Raw genomic sequence first — 18,983 nt, forward strand, 5'->3', positions numbered from 1 at the left:
GACTATTGTCGAAACGTTGCTGCTGATTTTGTGGTGTAAATAAAAAACACTGAATAGCCTTTGGAGTGCCGTGACCTTCTTCGCTTTTTCTGGTAATTGTGGGGTCCATGAGGCCGGGACCTGACGTCACGAGCACCGCCGCAAAGCCTCTTGAATGAATTCAAGTAAGTGGTGCTGTCCTACCACTCTTTTTTGTCTGCTCCTCTTGCTGCTGCCACCTCACTGCAATGCCAATGGGCCACTCTTTGGTGTCCTCTTGCTGCTGCCACCTCAACACTATGTCACTGGCCAAGTCTGTGGTCTCCTCATGCTGCTGCCACCTCCCACTCTGTCACTGAACCACTCTGTAGCCTGCTAGTGCTGCTGCCACATCACTACTCTATGGTCTCCTCATGCTGCTGCCACCTCACCACTATATAATTGGATCGCTCTGTGGACTTTTCATGCTGTTCCCACCATCCCCACTTTATGGGGCCACTATTTTACCTTTTTGGCCTGGTTTACATAATCATGTATTTGACCGTTGAGTTGAGCGAACACCTGGATGTTCGGGTTCGAGAAGTTCGGCCGAACTTCCCGAAAATGTTCGGGTTCGGGATCCGAACCCGATCCGAACTTCGTCCCGAACCCGAACCCCATTGAAGTCAATGGGGACCCGAACTTTTCGGCACTAAAACGGCTGTAAAACAGCCCAGGAAAGGGCTAGAGGGCTGCAAAAGGCAGCAACATGTAGGTAAATCCCCTGCAAACAAATGTGGATAGGGAAATGAATTAAAATAAAAATTAAATAAATACAAATGAACCAAAATCAATTGGAGAGAGGTCCCATAGCAGAGAATCTGGCTTCCCGTCACCCACCACTGGAACAGTCCATTCTCAGATATTTAGGCCCCGGCACCCAGGCAGAGGAGAGAGGTCCCGTAACAGACAATCTGGCTTCATGTCAGCAGAGAATTAGTCTGCATGTCATAGCAGAGAATCAGGCTTCACGTCAGCCACCAATGCAACAGTCCATTGTCAGATATTTAGGCCCAGCACCCAGGCAGAGGAGAGAGGTCCCGTAACAGAGGATCTGGCTTCATGTCAGCAGAGAATCAGTCTTCATATCATAGAAGAGAATCAGGCTTCACGTCACCCACCACTGCAACAGTCCATTTTCATAAATTTAGGCCCAGCACCCAGGCAGAGGAGAGAGGTCCCGTAACAGAGGATCTGGCTTCATGTCAGCAGAGAATCAGTCTTCATATCATAGCAGAGAATCAGGCTTCACGTCACCCACCACTGCAACAGTCCATTTTCATAAATTTAGGCCCAGCACCCAGGCAGAGGAGAGAGGTCCCGTAACAGACAATCTGGCTTCATGTCAGCAGAGAATCAGTCTTCATGTCATAGCAGAGACTCAGGCTTCACGTCACCCACCACTGCAACAGTCCATTTTCATAAATTTAGGCCCAGCACCCAGGCAGAGGAGAGAGGTCCCGTAACAGACAATCTGGCTTCATGTCAGCAGAGAATTAGTCTGCATGTCATAGCAGAGAATCAGGCTTCACGTCAGCCACCAATGCAACAGTCCATTGTCAGATATTTAGGCCCAGCACCCAGGCAGAGGAGAGAGGTCCCGTAACAGACAATCTGGCTTCATGTCAGCAGAGAATCAGTCTTCATGTCATAGCAGAGAATCAGGCTTCACGTCACCCACCACTGTAAGAGTCCATTTTCATAAATTTAGGCCCAGCACCCAGGCAGAGGAGAGAGGTCCCGTAACAGACAATCTGGCTTCATGTCAGCAGAGAATCAGTCTTCATGTCATAGCAGAGAATCAGTCTTCATGTCATAGCAGAGAATCAGGCTTCACGTCTCCCATCACTGTAAGAGTCCATTTTCATAAATTTAGGCCCAGCACCCAGGCAGAGGAGAGAGGTCCCGTAACAGACAATCTGGCTTCATGTCAGCAGAGAATTAGTCGGCAAGTCATAGCAGAGAATGAGGCTTCACGTCAGCCACCACTGCAACAGTCCATTGGCATATATTTAGGCCCAGCACACAGGCAGAGGAGTGAGGTCCCCTAACAGAGGATCTGGCTTCATGTCAGCAGAGAATCAGTCTGCATGTCATAGCAGAAAATCAGGCTTCACGTCAGCCACCACTGCAACAGTCCATTGTCAGATATTTAGGCCCAGCACCCAGGCAGAGGAGAGAGGACCCGTAACAGAGAATCTGTCTTCATGTCAGCAGAGAATTAGTCTCCATGTCATAGCAGAGAATCAGGCTTCACGTCACCCAACATTGGAACAGTCCATTGGCATATATTTAGGCCCCGGCACCCAGACAGAGGAGAGGTTCATTCAACTTTGGGTAGCCTCGCAATATAATGGTAAAATGAAAATAAAAATAGGATTGAATGAGGAAGTGCCCTGGAGTCCAATAATATATGGTTAAGGGGAGGTAGTTAATGTCTAATCTGGACAAGGGACGGACAGGTCCTGTGGGATCCATGCCTGGTTCATTTTTATGAACGTCAGCTTGTCCACATTGGCTGTAGACAGGCGGCTGCGTTTGTCTGTAATGACGCCCCCTGCCGTGCTGAATACACGTTCAGACAAAACGCTGGCCACCGGGCAGGCCAGCACCTCCAAGGCATAAAAGGCTAGCTCTGGCCACGTGGACAATTTAGAGACCCAGAAGTTGAATGGGGCCGAACCATCAGTCAGTACGTGGAGGGGTGTGCACACGTACTGTTCCACCATGTTAGTGAAATGTTGCCTCCTGCTAACACGTTGCGTATCAGGTGGTGGTGCAGTTAGCTGTGGCGTGTTGACAAAAGTTTTCCACATCTCTGCCATGCTAACCCTGCCCTCAGAGGAGCTGGCCGTGACACAGCTGCCTTGGCGACCTCTTGCTCCTCCTCTGCCTTGGCCTTGGGCTTCCACTTGTTCCCCTGTGACATTTGGGAATGCTCTCAGTAGCGCGTCTACCAACGTGCGCTTGTACTCGCGCATCTTCCTATCACGCTCCAGTGCAGGAAGTAAGGTGGGCACATTGTCTTTGTAGCGTGGATCCAGCAGGGTGGCAACCCAGTAGTCCGCACAGGTTAAAATGTGGGCAACTCTGCTGTCGTTGCGCAGGCACTGCAGCATGTAGTCGCTCATGTGTGCCAGGCTGCCCAGGGGTAAGGACAAGCTGTCCTCTGTGGGAGGCGTATCGTCATTGTCCTGCCTTTCCCCCCAGCCACGCACCAGTGATGGACCCGAGCTGCGTTGTGTGCCACCCCGCTGTGACCATGCTTCATCCTCATCCTCCTCCACCTCCTCCTCATCCTCGTCCTCCTCGTCCTCCAGTAGTTGGCCCTGGCTGGCTACATTTGTACCTGGCCTCTGCTGTTGCCAAAAACCTCCCTCTGAGTCACTTCGAAGAGACTGGCCTGAAAGTGCTAAAAATGACCCCTCTTCCTCCTCCTCCTCCTCCTCCTCCTGGGCCACCTCCTCTTGCATCATCGCACTAAGTGTCTTCTCAAGGAGACATAGAGGTGGTATTGTAACGCTGATAACGGCGTCATCGCCACTGGCCATGTTGGTGGAGTACTCGAAACAGCGCAACAGGGCACACAGGTCTCGCATGGAGGCCCAGTCATTGGTGGTGAAGTGGTGCTGTTCTGTAGTGCGACTGACCCGTGCGTGCTGCAGCTGAAACTCCACTATGGCCTGCTGCTGCTCGCACAGTCTGTCCAGCATGTGCAAGGTGGAGTTCGACTTGGGGGGCACGTCGCATATGAGGCGGTGAGCGGGAAGGCCGAAGTTACGCTGTAGCGCAGACAGGCGAGCAGCAGCAGGATGTGAACGCCGGAAGCGCGAACAGACGGCCCGCACTTTATGCAGCAGCTCTGACATGTCGGGGTAGTTGTGAATGAACTTCTGCACCACCAAATTCAGCACATGCGCCAAGCAAGGGATGTGCGTCAAATTGGCTAGTCCCAGAGCTGCAACGAGATTTCGCCCATTATCACACACCACCAGGCCGGGCTTGAGGCTCACCGGCAGCAACCACTCGTCGGTCTGTTGTTCTATACCACGCCACAACTCCTGTGCGGTGTGGGGCCTGTCCCCCAAACATATGAGTTTCAGAATGGCCTGCTGACGTTTACCCCGGGCTGTGCTGAAGTTGGTGGTGAAGGTGTGTGGCTGACTGGATGAGCAGGTGGAAGAAGAGGAGGAGGAAGCCGAGAAGGAGGAGGTGGCAACAGGAGGCAAAGAATGTTGCCCTGCGATCCTTGGCGGCGGAAGGACGTGCGCTAAACAGCTCTCCGCCTGGGGCCCAGCTGCCACTACATTTACCCAGTGTGCAGTTAGGGAGATATAGCGTACCTGGTCGTGCTTACTGGTCCACATATCTGTGGTTAGGTGGACCTTGCTACAGATGGCGTTGCGCAGTGCACACTTGATTTTATCGGATACTTGGTTGTGCAGGGAAGGCACGGCTCTCTTGGAGAAGTAGTGGCGGCTGGGAACAACATACTGTGGGACAGCAAGCGACATGAGCTGTTTGAAGCTGTCTGTGTCCACCAGCCTAAATGACAGCATTTCATAGGCCAGTAGTTTAGAAATGCTGGCATTCAGGGCCAGGGATCGAGGGTGGCTAGGTGGGAATTTACGCTTTCTCTCAAATGTTTGTGAGATGGAGAGCTGAACGCTGCCGTGTGACATGGTTGAGACGCTTGGTGACGGAGGTGGTGGTGGTGTTGGTGGTACATCCCCTGTTTGCTGGGCGGCAGGTGCCAAAGTTCCTCCAGAGGCAGAGGAAGAGGCCGAGGCGGCAGCAGCAGAAGAGGTAGCAGGGGGAGCCTGAGTGACTTCCTTGTTTTTAAGGTGTTTACTCCACTGCAGTTCATGCTTTGCATGCAGGTGCCTGGTCATGCAGGTTGTGCTCAGGTTCAGAACGTTAATGCCTCGCTTCAGGCTCTGATGGCACAGCGTGCAAACCACTCGGGTCTTGTCGTCAGCACATTGTTTGAAGAAGTGCCATGCCAGGGAACTCCTTGAAGCTGCCTTTGGGGTGCTCGGTCCCAGATGGCGGCGGTCAGTAGCAGGCGGAGTCTCTTGGCGGCGGGTGTTCTGCTTTTGCCCACTGCTCCCTCTTTTGCTACGCTGTTGGCTCGGTCTCACCACTGCTTTTTCCTCCGAACTGTGAAAGTCAGTGGCACGACCTTCATTCCATGTGGGGTCTAGGACCTCATCGTCCCCTGCATCGTCTTCCACCCAGTCTTGATCCCTGACCTCCTGTTCAGTCTGCTCACTGCAAAAAGACGCAGCAGTTGGCACCTGTGTTTCGTCATCATCAGAGACATGCTGAGGTGGTATTCCCATGTCCTCATCATCAGGAAACATAAGTGGTTGTGCGTCAGTGCATTCTATGTCTTTCACCGCTGGGGAAGGGCTAGGTGGATGCCCTTGGGAAACCCTGCCAGCGGAGTCTTCAAACAGCATAAGAGACTGCTGCATAACTTGAGGCTGAGACAGTTTCCCTGGTATGCATGGGGGTGATGTGACAGACTGATGGGGTTGGTTTTCAGGCGCCATCTGTGCGCTTTCTGCAGAAGACTGGGTGGGAGATAATGTGAACGTGCTGGATCCACTGTCGGCCACCCAATTGACTAATGCCTGTACCTGCTCAGGCCTTACCATCCTTAGAACGGCATTGGGCCCCACCATATATTGCTGTAAATTCTGGCGGCTACTGGGACCTGAGGTAGTTGGTACACTAGGACGTGTGGATGTGGCAGAACGGCCACGTCCTCTCCCAGCACCAGAGGGTCCACTAACACCACCACGACCATGTCCACGTCCGCGTCCCTTACTAGATGTTTTCCTCATTGTTATGGTTCACCACAACAACAAAAATATTATTTGGCCCAATGTATTGTATTCAAATTCAGCGGGATATAAATTTGAGGCCTAGTATTTAGGCACTGGGTGACCGGTATGGATTTACTGACAGAATTAGACTTGGAAATGCACAGTAGCGTGTGTGTGAAGTTATTCCGAATGACCCTATGTGCACCTTGAATATTATATACCCTTTTAGGGATAGATTTCAAATAGCTCTGATATAGCAGAAACCATTAAATTATGAAATTGCTAAATTGGGAATTGTATTTCAACCCAGAACAAAAAATGTGCTTTGACGGACACTAAATAACTTGCCCAGCCACAACAGTACAGCGGTAACGACAGATGTTGCGGGATATAAATTTGAGGCCTACTATTTAGGCGCTGGGTGACCGGTATGGATTTACTAACAGAATTAGACTTGGAAATGCACAGTAGCATGTGTGTAAAGTTATTCTGAATGACCCTATGTGCACCTTGAATATTATATACCCTTTTAGGGATAGATTTCAAATAGCTCTGATATAGCAGAAACCACTAAATTATGAAATTGCTAAATTGGGAATTGTATTTCAACCCAGAACAAAAAATTTGCTTTGGCGGACACTAAAAAACTTGCCCATCCACAACAGGACAGCGGTAACGACAGATGTAGCGGGATATAAATTTGAGGCCTACTATTTAGGCGCTGGGTGACCGGTATGGATTTAGTGACAGAATTAGACTTGGAAATGCACAGTAGCGTGTGTGTGAAGTTATTCTGAATGACCCTATGTGCACCTTGAATATTATATACCCTTTTAGGGATAGATTTCAAATAGCTCTGATATAGCAGAAACCACTAAATTATGAAATTGCTAAATTGGGAATTGTATTTCAACCCAGAATAAAAAATGTGCTTTGGCGGACACTAAATAACTTGCCCATCCACAACAGGACAGCGGTAACGACAGATTTAGCGGGATATAAATTTGAGGCCTACTATTTAGGCGCTGGGTGACCGGTATGGATTTAGTGACAGAATTAGACTTGGAAATGCACAGTAGCGTGTGTGTGAAGTTATTCTGAATGACCCTATGTGCACCTTGAATATTATATACCCTTTTAGGGATAGATTTCAAATAGCTCTGATATAGCAGAAACCACTAAATTATGAAATTGCTAAATTGGGAATTGTATTTCAACCCTGAACAAAAAATGTGCTTTGACGGACACTAAATAACTTGCCCAGCCACAACAGTATAGCGGTAACGACAGATGTAGCGGGATATAAATTTGAGGCCTAGTATTTAGGCGCTGGGTGACCGGTATGGATTTAGTGACAGAATTAGACTTGGAAATGCACAGTAGCGTGTGTGTGAAGTTATTCCGAATGACCCTATGTGCACCTTGAATATTATATACCCTTTTAGGGATAGATTTACAATAGCTCTGATATAGCAGAAACCACTAAATTATGAAATTGCTAAATTGGGAATTGTATTTCAACCCAGAACAAAAAATGTGCTTTGGCGGACACTAAATAACTTGCCCATCCACAACAGGACAGCGGTAATGAAAGATTTAGCGGGATATAAATTTGAGGCCTACTATTTAGGCGCTGGGTGACCGGTATGGATTTAGTGACAGAATTAGACTTGGAAATGCACAGTAGCGTGTGTGTGAAGTTATTCTGAATGACCCTATGTGCACCTTGAATATTATATACCCTTTTAGGGATAGATTTCAAATAGCTCTGATATAGCAGAAACCACTAAATTATGAAATTGCTAAATTGGGAATTGTATTTCAACCCTGAACAAAAAATGTGCTTTGACGGACACTAAATAACTTGCCCAGCCACAACAGTATAGCGGTAACGACAGATGTAGCGGGATATAAATTTGAGGCCTAGTATTTAGGCGCTGGGTGACCGGTATGGATTTAGTGACAGAATTAGACTTGGAAATGCACAGTAGCGTGTGTGTGAAGTTATTCCGAATGACCCTATGTGCACCTTGAATATTATATACCCTTTTAGGGATAGATTTACAATAGCTCTGATATAGCAGAAACCACTAAATTATGAAATTGCTAAATTGGGAATTGTATTTCAACCCAGAACAAAAAATGTGCTTTGGCGGACACTAAATAACTTGCCCATCCACAACAGGACAGCGGTAACGAAAGATTTAGCGGGATATAAATTTGAGGCCTACTATTTAGGCGCTGGGTGACCGGTATGGATTTAGTGACAGAATTAGACTTGGAAATGCACAGTAGCGTGTGTGTGAAGTTATTCTGAATGACCCTATGTGCACCTTGAATATTATATACCCTTTTAGGGATAGATTTCAAATAGCTCTGATATAGCAGAAACCACTAAATTATGAAATTGCTAAATTGGGAATTGTATTTCAACCCAGAATAAAAAATGTGCTTTGGCGGACACTAAATAACTTGCCCATCCACAACAGGACAGCGGTAACGACAGATTTAGCGGGATATAAATTTGAGGCCTACTATTTAGGCGCTGGGTGACCGGTATGGATTTAGTGACAGAATTAGACTTGGAAATGCACAGTAGCGTGTGTGTGAAGTTATTCTGAATGACCCTATGTGCACCTTGAATATTATATACCCTTTTAGGGATAGATTTCAAATAGCTCTGATATAGCAGAAACCACTAAATTATGAAATTGCTAAATTGGGAATTGTATTTCAACCCTGAACAAAAAATGTGCTTTGACGGACACTAAATAACTTGCCCAGCCACAACAGTATAGCGGTAACGACAGATGTAGCGGGATATAAATTTGAGGTCTAGTATTTAGGCGCTGGGTGACCGGTATGGATTTAGTGACAGAATTAGACTTGGAAATGCACAGTAGCGTGTGTGTGAAGTTATTCCGAATGACCCTATGTGCACCTTGAATATTATATACCCTTTTAGGGATAGATTTACAATAGCTCTGATATAGCAGAAACCACTAAATTATGAAATTGCTAAATTGGGAATTGTATTTCAACCCAGAACAAAAAATGTGCTTTGGCGGACACTAAATAACTTGCCCATCCACAACAGGACAGCGGTAACGAAAGATTTAGCGGGATATAAATTTGAGGCCTACTATTTAGGCGCTGGGTGACCGGTATGGATTTAGTGACAGAATTAGACTTGGAAATGCACAGTAGCGTGTGTGTGAAGTTATTCTGAATGACCCTATGTGCACCTTGAATATTATATACCCTTTTAGGGATAGATTTCAAATAGCTCTGATATAGCAGAAACCACTAAATTATGAAATTGCTAAATTGGGAATTGTATTTCAACCCTGAACAAAAAATGTGCTTTGACGGACACTAAATAACTTGCCCAGTCAGAACAGTACAGCGGTAACGACAGATTTAGCGGGATATAAATTTGAGGCCTAGTATTTAGGCGCTGGGTGACCGGTATGGATTTAGTGACAGAATTAGACTGGGATATGGCCAAAAAATAACCACACTATTGCTGGTTAAATGCACTTGGTGTGACAGCTTGACCAACCACACTACTGAGGGTTAAATGCACTTGGTGACGGGCGCAGCTTGCCTCTGATGTAGTATATGGCCAAAAAATGAACAGACTATTGCTGGTTAAATGCACTTGGTGTGACAGCTTCACCCTGATGTAGGCTTTAGCCAAAAAACAACCACACCATTGAGGGTTAAATGCACTTGGTGACAGGTACAGCTTGCCCCTGATGTAGTATATGGCCAACAAATGAACAGACTATTGCTGGTTAAATGCACTTGGTGTGACAGCTTGACCAACCACACTACTGAGGGTTAAATGCACTTGGTGACGGGCGCAGCTTGCCCCTGATGTAGTATATGGCCAAAAAATGAACAGACTATTGCTGGTTAAATGCACTTGGTGTGACAGCTTGACCAACCACACTACTGAGGGTTAAATGCACTTGGTGACGAGCGCAGCTTGCCCCTGATGTAGTATATGGCCAAAAAATGAACAGACTATTGCTGGTTAAATGCACTTGGTGTGACAGCTTCACCCTGATGTAGGCTTTAGCCAAAAAACAACCACACCATTGAGGGTTAAATGCACTTAGTGACAGGCGCAGCTTGCCCCTGATGTAGTATATGGCCAAAAAATTAACAGACTATTGCTGGTTAAATGCACTTGGTGTGACAGCTTCACCCTGATGTAGGCTTTAGCCAAAAAACAACCACACCATTGAGGGTTAAATGCACTTGGTCGCAGCTTGGATGCACTTGGTCGCAGCACCGCACAAGACACAAAATGGCCGCCGATCACCCCAGAAAAAAGTGACTGACAAACGGTCTGGGCAGCCTAAAAACAGTGAGCATTTGAATTTCAGCAGCTCAATGATGCACAGCTGCAGATCGATCGATTAATCAAGTCCTTTGGAGGAGTTAATCTGCCTAATCTCGCCCTACTGTCGCAGCCGCAACCTCTCCCTACGCTAATCAGAGCAGAGTGACGGGCGGCGCTATGTGACTCCAGCTTAAATAGAGGCTGGGTCACATGGTGCTCTGGCCAATCACAGCCATGCCAATAGTAGGCATGGCTGTGACGGCCTCTTGGGGCAAGTAGTATGACGCTTGTTGATTGGCTGCTTTGCAGCCTTTCAAAAAGCGCCAAGAAAGCGTCACAAAAGCGCCAAGAAAGCGACGAACACCGAACCCGAACCCGGACTTTTACGAAAATGTCTGGGTTCGGGTCCGTGTCACGGACACCCCAAAATTCGGTACGAACCCGAACTATACAGTTCGAGTTCGCTCATCCCTAGTCAGAAGGAAGGAAAAATGAGATGCACACTGGATACTGTCTCTGTAGCATCTGTAAGGCCTGTATGACATGGTCCCATCAGAATTTGCTTATGATTTGTTAGGCAAAAGCAGGAGTGGGTACAAAACACAGAAGACATGCAAATATTCCATTCACATGTCATCTCTTTTTGGATCCGCTCCAGTTTTTTTGGGGCTTTAGCAATACTGATGGATTACTGACCAAATGCAGACCGAGTGAAGGTGGATGCTCAACAGACAGGATCTGTTTTTTGGGGGGTTATTGTTTTGACAGATCAGAAAAAGTGAAAAATAATCAGTGACGTCAACACAAACTTACTGCTGACACCCTCTCCACTCAGTCAGGGGTGCTCTTCTTGTATAAGCATTTAATAGAACATGTTCTGTAGACATCTATGTGTAGTGATGGACGAACATCGGCCGAGAAGTTTTCGCAAACGGGAACGCACGTTTGCAGCAGGCCCAATTCACTTTAAAGGCAGGCGAACCTGAAAAACCTTCAGGTCATATTTGCAGCCACCAAATACTTACTAGAAGTGCAAAAATAGTCCCACAACATAGACAGTGAAATATCAGAGGGGGATCAATAGCAAAAATTCCCATTAAAAAAAAACACGGTATTTTAATCAGGGGCTATTTTTATGCGTCTTCAAGGGAAACTCTCAAAAATGTCCCCTGCTAGACCCTAGAAAAAAATTATTTTAGGCCACGGGAGTATTGGCCCCAAAAATTAGGCATTCATCTAACAGAAAAGAACAAGTGATTATGTGGCTGGAGGTATATTAGACGGTCAGTGAATAACAATTTAACTGTAGGCCAGGGGAGGACAGGCCCTAAACATTAGGCATTCACCGGACAGAAAAGAACAAGTGATTATGTGGCTGATGGTACATTAGCTGGTCAGTGAATAACAATTTTACTGTAGGCCAGAACAAGTGATTATGTGGCTGGAGGTATATTAGGCGGTCAGTGGATAACAATTTTACTGCAGGCCAGTGGAGTACAGGCCCCAAACATTAGGCATTCACCGAACAGAAAAGAAAAAGTGATTATGTGGCTGGAGGTATATTAGGCGGTCAGTGGATAACAATTTTACTGCAGGCCATTGGAGTACAGACCCCAAACATTAGGCATTCACCGGACAGAAAAGAAAAAGTGATTATGTGGTTGGAGGAATATTAGACGGTCAGTGGATAACATTAGGCAATGACATTCACCGGACAGAAAATAACAAGTGATTATATGGCTAGAGGTATATTAGGAGGTCATTGAATAACAATTTTACTGTAGGCCAGTGGATTACAGGTCCCAAAAATTATGCATTCACTGGACAGAAAAGAACAAGTGATTATGTGGCTGGAGGTACATTAGACGGTCAGTGGATAATAATTTTACTGCAGGCCAGAAGAGTACAGGCCCCAAACATTAGGCATTCACCTGACAGAAAAGGTCTTTTATGCTGTGTTATATACAGTGGATATAAAAAGTCTACACACCCCTGTTAAAATGTCAGGTTTCTGTGATGTAAAAAAAATTAGACAAAGATAAATCATTTCAGAACTTTTTCCACCTTTAATGTGACCTTTAAACTGTACAACTAAATTGAAAAACAAACTGAAATCTTCTAGGTAGAGGGAAGAAAAAATATGAAAATAAAATATGGTTGCATAAGTGTACACACCCTTAAACACATACTTTGTTGAAGCACCTTTTGATTTTATTACAGCACTCCGTCTTTTTGGGGTATGAGTCTATCAGCATGGTACATTTTGACTTGGCAAGATTTGCCCACTACTCTGCAAAAACACTCCAAATCTGTCAGATTTGCGAGGGCATCTCCTGTGTACAGCCCTCTTTAGATCAACCCACAGATTTTTAATAGGATTCAGGTCTGGGCTCTGGCTGTGCCATTCCAAAACTTTAATCTTCTTCTGGTGAAGTTATTCCTTTGTTGATTTGGATGTATGCTTTGGGTCGTTGTCATGCTGAAAGATGACGTTCCTCTTCATGTTCAGCTTTCTAGCAGAAACCTGAAGGTTTTGTGCCATTATTGACTGGTATTTGGAACTGTTCATAATTCCCTCTAGCTTAACTAAGGCCCCAGTTCCATCTGAAGAAAAACAGCCCCAAAGCATGATGCTGCCACCACCATTCTTCATTGTGGGTATGGTGTTCTTTTGGTGATGTGCAGTGTTGTTTTGGAACTTGGAATTATGGCCAAAAAGTTCAACCTTGGTTTCAGCAGACTATAACACCTTTTCCCACATGCTTTTGGGAGACTTCAGATGTGTTTTTGCAAAATGTAGCTTGGCTTGGATGTTTTTCTTCATAAGAAAAGGCTTTCGTCTTGCCACTCTACCCCATAGCCCAGACATATGAAGAATACGGGAGATTGTTGTCACATGTACCACACAGGCACAGATATTTCTGCAGCTTCTTTAACCACCTCAGCTCCCCTAGCTTAAACCCCCTTAATGACCAGACCACTTTTTACAATTCTGCACTACACTACTTTCACGGTTTATTGCTCGGTCATACAACTTACAACCCAAATTAATTGTACGTCCTTTTCTTCTCACTAATAGAGCTTTCATTTGGAGGTATTTCATTGCTGCTGACATTTTTACTTTTTTGGTTATTAATCGAAATTTACCGAAATTTTTGAAAAAAATTTCATTTTTCACTTTCAGTTGTAATTTTTTTTAAAATACATTTCTATATACATTTTTCTCTAAATTTATTGTTCTACATGTCTTTGATTTGAAAAAATGGAATAAGTGTATATTTATTGGTTTGCGCAAAAGTTATAGCGTTTACAAACTATGGTGCAAAAATTTGAATTTCCGCATTTTGAAGCAGCTCTGACTTTCTGAGCACCTGTCATGTTTCCTGAGGTTCTACAATGCCCAGACAGTACAAACACCCCACAAATGACCCCATTTCGGAAAGTAGACACCCTAAGGTATTCGCTGATGTGCATAGTGAGTTCATAGAACTTTTTATTTTTTGTCACAAGTTAGTGGAAAATGATAATTTTTATTTTTTATTTTTTTTCCTTACAAAGTCTCATATTCCACTAACTTGTGACAAAAAATAAAAACTTCCATGAAATACCTTGGGGTGTCTTCTTTCCAAAATGGGGTCACTTGTGGGGTTTTTATACTGCCCTGGCATTTTAGGGGACCTAAAGCGTGAGATGAAGTCTGGAATCCAAATGCGTAAAAAATGCCCTGTGAAATCCTAAAGGTGCTCTTTGGGCCTCTTGGCTGCAAAAAAGTGTTACACATGTGGTATTGCCGTACTCAGAAGAAGTAGGGCAATGTTTTTTTGGGGTGTCTTTTTACATATACCCATTCTGGGTGAGAGAAATATCTCTCTAAAAGTCAACTTTTCCCATTTTTTTATACAAAGTTGTCATTTTAGAGAGATATTTCTCTCACCCAGCATGGGTATATGTAAAAAGACACCCCAAAACACATTGCCCAACTTCTCCCGAGTACGGCGATACCACATGTGTGACACTTTTTTGCAGCCTAGGTGGGCAAAGGGGCCCAAATTCCAATGAGTACCTTTTAGGAGGGCATTTTTAGGCATTTCAATTCCAGACTTCTTCTCACGCTTTAGGGCCCCTAAAATGCCAGGGCAGTATAAATACCCCACATGTGACCCCATTTTGGAAAGAAGACACCCCAAGGTATTCCGTGAGGGGCATGGCGAACTCATAGAAGTTTTTTTTTTTGGCACAAGTTAGCGGAAATTTAGTAATTTTTTTTTTCTCACAAAGTCTCCCTTTCCGCTAACTTGTGACAAAAAGTTCAATCTTTTATGGACTCAATATGCCCCTCAGCGATTACCTTGGGGTGTCTTCTTTCCGAAATGGGGTCACATGTGGGGTATTTATACTGCCATGGCATTTTAGGGGCCCTAAAGCATGAGAAGAAGTCTGGAATATAAATGTCAAAAAAAAATTATGCATTTGGATTCCGTGAGGGGTATGGCGAGTTCATGTGAGATTTTATTTTTTTGTCACAAGTTAGTGGAATATGAGACTTTTTTTTAAGAAAAAAACTATAAATAAAGAAATAAATCAATTTCTGCTAACTTTTGACAAAAAAAAATCTTCTATAAACTCGCCATGCCCCTCAAAAGTGATCTTTTTATAGCGCCGCAGCGATTTTACAGTGTTTTTGCAGTGATCAGAAAAAAAAGTGTGCGCATGAGATCAGGCCTGATCGGGCGAACACTGCGTTTTTTGTAGAGCCTATAGAACATGACCTATTCTTGTCCGCAATTGTTGCAGACAAGAAAAGGCATTATCTATATAGTTCTGGCAATTTGCGGATCCGCAAAATGCGAAAAGCACATTGCCGGTGTCCGTGTTTTGTAGATCCGCGGTGTCCGTGTTTTGCGGATCCGTGGATCTGCAAAACACATACGGACGTCTCAATGGAGACTTACATGGGGGTGATCAATGTCAGGGGGGTGATCAGGGAGTCTGTATGGGGTGATCACCCCCCTGTCATTTATCACCCCCCTGTAAGGCTCCATTCAGACGTCCGTAGGTGTTTTGCAGATCCGCGGATCCATGGATCGGATCCGCAAAACACATATGGACGTCTGAATGGAGCCTTACAGGGGGGTGATCAATGACAGGGGGGTGATCAATGAGAGGGGGGTGATCAGGGAGTCTAATATGGGGTGATCAGGGGTTAATAAGGGGTTAATAAGTGACAGGGGGGTGTAGTGTAGTGGTGTTTGTTGCTACTTATTACAGAGCTGCCTGTGTCCTCTGGTGGTCGATCCAAGCAAAACGGACCACCAGAGGAGCAGGTAGCAGGTATATTAGATGCTGTTATCAAAACAGCGTCTAAAATACCTTTTAGGGGGTAAAAAAATCGCATCTACAGCCTGCTAGCAAACGATCGCCGCTGGCAGGCTGTAGATCCATTCGCTTACCTGCAGTTCCTATGAACGCGCGCGCCTGTGTGCGAGTTGACGCGTCGGCACGTGATTGTGCCTGAGTCAGCCGCCTCCGGACCGCAATCCTTCGTTAGGCGGTCTGGAGGCGGTTAATGTTGCTGTAGGCCTCTTGGTAGCCTCCCAGACCAGTTTTCTTTTTGTCTTTTCATCAATTTTGGAGGGACGTCCAGATCTTGGTAATGTCACTGTTGTGCCATATTTTCTCCACTTGATGATGACTGTCTTCACTGTGTTCCATGGTATATCTAATCACTTGGAAATTCTTTTGTACCCTTCTCCTGACTGATACCTTTTAACAATAAGATCCCTCTGATGCTTTGGAAGCTCTCTGTAGACCATGGCTTTTGCTGTGGCATGCGACTAAGAAAATTTCAGGAAAGACCAACTAGATCAGCTGAATTTTATTTGGGGTTAATCAGAGGCACTTTAAATGATGGCAGGTGTATGCTGACTCTGATTTAACATGGTTTTGAATGGAATGTGATTGCTTAATTCTGAACACAGCTATATCCCCAGTTATAAGAGGGTGTGCACACTTATGCAACCACATAATTTTTTATTTATTTTTTCTTCCCTCCACCTAAAATATTTTAGTTTGTTTTTTCAATTTAGTTGTACAGTTTATAGATCACATTAAAGGTGGAAAAAGTTCTGAAATGTTTTTTACAGCACAGAAACCTGACATTTTAACAGGGGTATGTAGACTTTTTATATCCACTGTACATAAGACAAGGACCATTCTTTGTTCTGTGTTGTGGCGGATAAGTGTGGGCTGGCATGAGGAAATTCAATTACACGTGGTCGTCACAGGTGTTGAATTCCTCTGAGATCCAGGCCATTTTTAGAAATGTCCTCACTGTCGTGAGCTAGTCGAGTGCGCTTATCTGTTATGATCCCCCCTGCTGCACTGAATGTCCTTTCTGACAGGACACTCAACGTGGGCAAGGCAAGAGTTCCATGGCATATTGTGCCAGCTCTGTCAACAGGTCAAGCCTGCACACCCAGTAGTCCAGGGTTTCTCGCTTCTCAGAGAGTCCACATCGGCCGTTAACCCAATGTAGTCGAACACCTATCGGTCTATGCATTCCCTGAGGCTGGATCCGGAGGGCGACAGTCGATGGGTTGGCTGCAAGAATAATCTCATATTCGTAGTGACCAACACATCTTTAAATGGCCCTCTTATTGCAGGCACGGTAGGATTGGTACCTGTGCCTGTTTCGCTGTGGGTAGAAATTCCTCTGCCAGCACCCACAACAGTAGAATGCAGCATCTCTCGCAGCAAGTCCTGGAAATGCTGTAACATGTCTGCCATTTTGTTTTTGTACCGGCGGTCTAAGTACGTTTCCACCCAGTATCGGTCCTTGCCCTTTATGCTTTTTATATGGGGGTCCCTCTTCAAACACTGGATCATGAAGGCACCCATTTGCACTAAATTGGAAGCTGTGGAGCGCCCTGGCTCCTGCTCATTGCCCAGGAAAATGTCATCCTCGGTTTCCTCCCCCCAGCATTGGACAACATCAGGGATCCCAGAAAAGCCTGCTCTTCTTGTTCCTCCTCCTCCCCTTAGCCATCATCCTCCTCTGACTCCTGCTGACTTGTCTCAGATGGAGTAGCCCCCCATGGAATTCATTCAGCATTGCGACTTCCTCATCTTCCTACTCCTGCTCCTCGACGGCTTGATCAAGGACACAACGCAATGCATGCTCAAAAAAGAAGGGCGTAAGGTACGATGTCAATAATGGTGCAGTGGCTGCGACTGACCAGTTTGGTGATCTCATCAAATGGCCGCAGAAGTCTGCATGCGCAGCCACTGGCGCAGTGAAAAAAACCTAAGTTTCTCAGAACCTTTCCTGCTGCAGAGTTTGTACAGGTAGTCGTTAATGGCACGTTGCCGCTGGAGCAGCCTATCAAGCATATACAAGGTAGATTTCCAGTGCGTCGGGCTGTCACAAATCAGACGTCTGACGGGCCAGTGGTGTCGCCGCTAAATGTCAGCAAGGCGAGCCATGGCCGTGTAAGAGCTTCTAAAAAGGCCAGATATTTTCCTGGCCTGCCGCAAGATGTCCTGAACCCCGGGGAATTTGGCAATAAATCGCTGCATGATAAAGTTCAGGACATGTGCCATGCACGGCACGTGTGCCATTTTGCCCTGTTTCAGTGCGCTCAGCACTGCCTTTGACTGCATAGCTGAAAGCAGTGCAGGACCGATGTTGCTCTTGGCTTCAATGCACAGCAGTCGCAGCACAGCATGGCAACGTCTCACCTGGCACGTCGAATAGGTTCTGGGGAGTGCAGCAGAGGAGGCAGCAGCAGTGGAAAAGGAGGAATCTGCTGAGGCGGAGACGGAGAATGGAGTAGGAGGAGGAGAAGAAGAGGAAGGCCTGCATGCAATCCGTGGCGGTAACACCGATGTACCTTCCCTGCCCATGTTTGCTAGACCACGTGTCTGTGGTCAGATGTATCTTGGCACCGACACTGTGTGCCAGAGATATATTCAATTGCTGCTGAACATGGCCATATAGCTCTGGGATGCCCTTCTGGGAGAAATATTTATTTCCAGGCACTTTCCATGCGGTGTGCCACTGGCCACATATTTTCTAAAGGCCTCCGAGTTCATCAGTTTATATGGCAGTAGTTGGCGAGCTAGCAGTTCCGACAAGCAAGCGGTCAGCCGTTGGGCACGAGGGTTATCCGGTGTCATCTTTTTGTTACGTTCGAACATTTGGGCCACGGAAGCCTGCCTTCTGCCAGATGAACGCGACGACAGCACGATTGAAGGTGGAGAGGAGGACAAATGGGAGGTGAGAGGAGAAGAATAAGGAGAAGAGGCAGGACGTGGAGCGCCAGGAGTGTGGCTTTGTGGGTTTTGATGGCGTTGCTCCCACTAGGCTTGGTGATGGGAGGCCAGGTGCCTTCTTAAGGTGGTCCTCCCTAGGTGAGTGTTGGGCTTACTGCGACTTATGCGTTAACACCACAGGCAGCAGATGGCAACACTAATGTCAGCAGCTGACACGTTAAAAAAAAGCCTACACTGCGGAGCCATGTGCCGGCATCGTGGGATCAGAACAAGTGACCGTAGGTGGCTCGCTCTAGACACATTTGCAGTCTGCTTTTTTTCTCCTGTGCACTGCGATTTCTGCCTGCTTCTCCTCCTTCTCCTCCCTATCTGCTGCTCTCTCCCTCTGAACTCCCCGCCTCTTACTCTTGTGGGCACCCACGTGACGTCTACTGACACGTCATCATAGTCACCTTTCAACACCACAGACATTAGAGATCTTGGAGTAGGCAGCAACAGTGCGGACCACCATC

Source organism: Bufo gargarizans, chromosome 5 (assembly GCF_014858855.1).
Source record: "Bufo gargarizans isolate SCDJY-AF-19 chromosome 5, ASM1485885v1, whole genome shotgun sequence".
NCBI classification, from domain to species: Eukaryota; Metazoa; Chordata; class Amphibia; order Anura; family Bufonidae; genus Bufo; species Bufo gargarizans.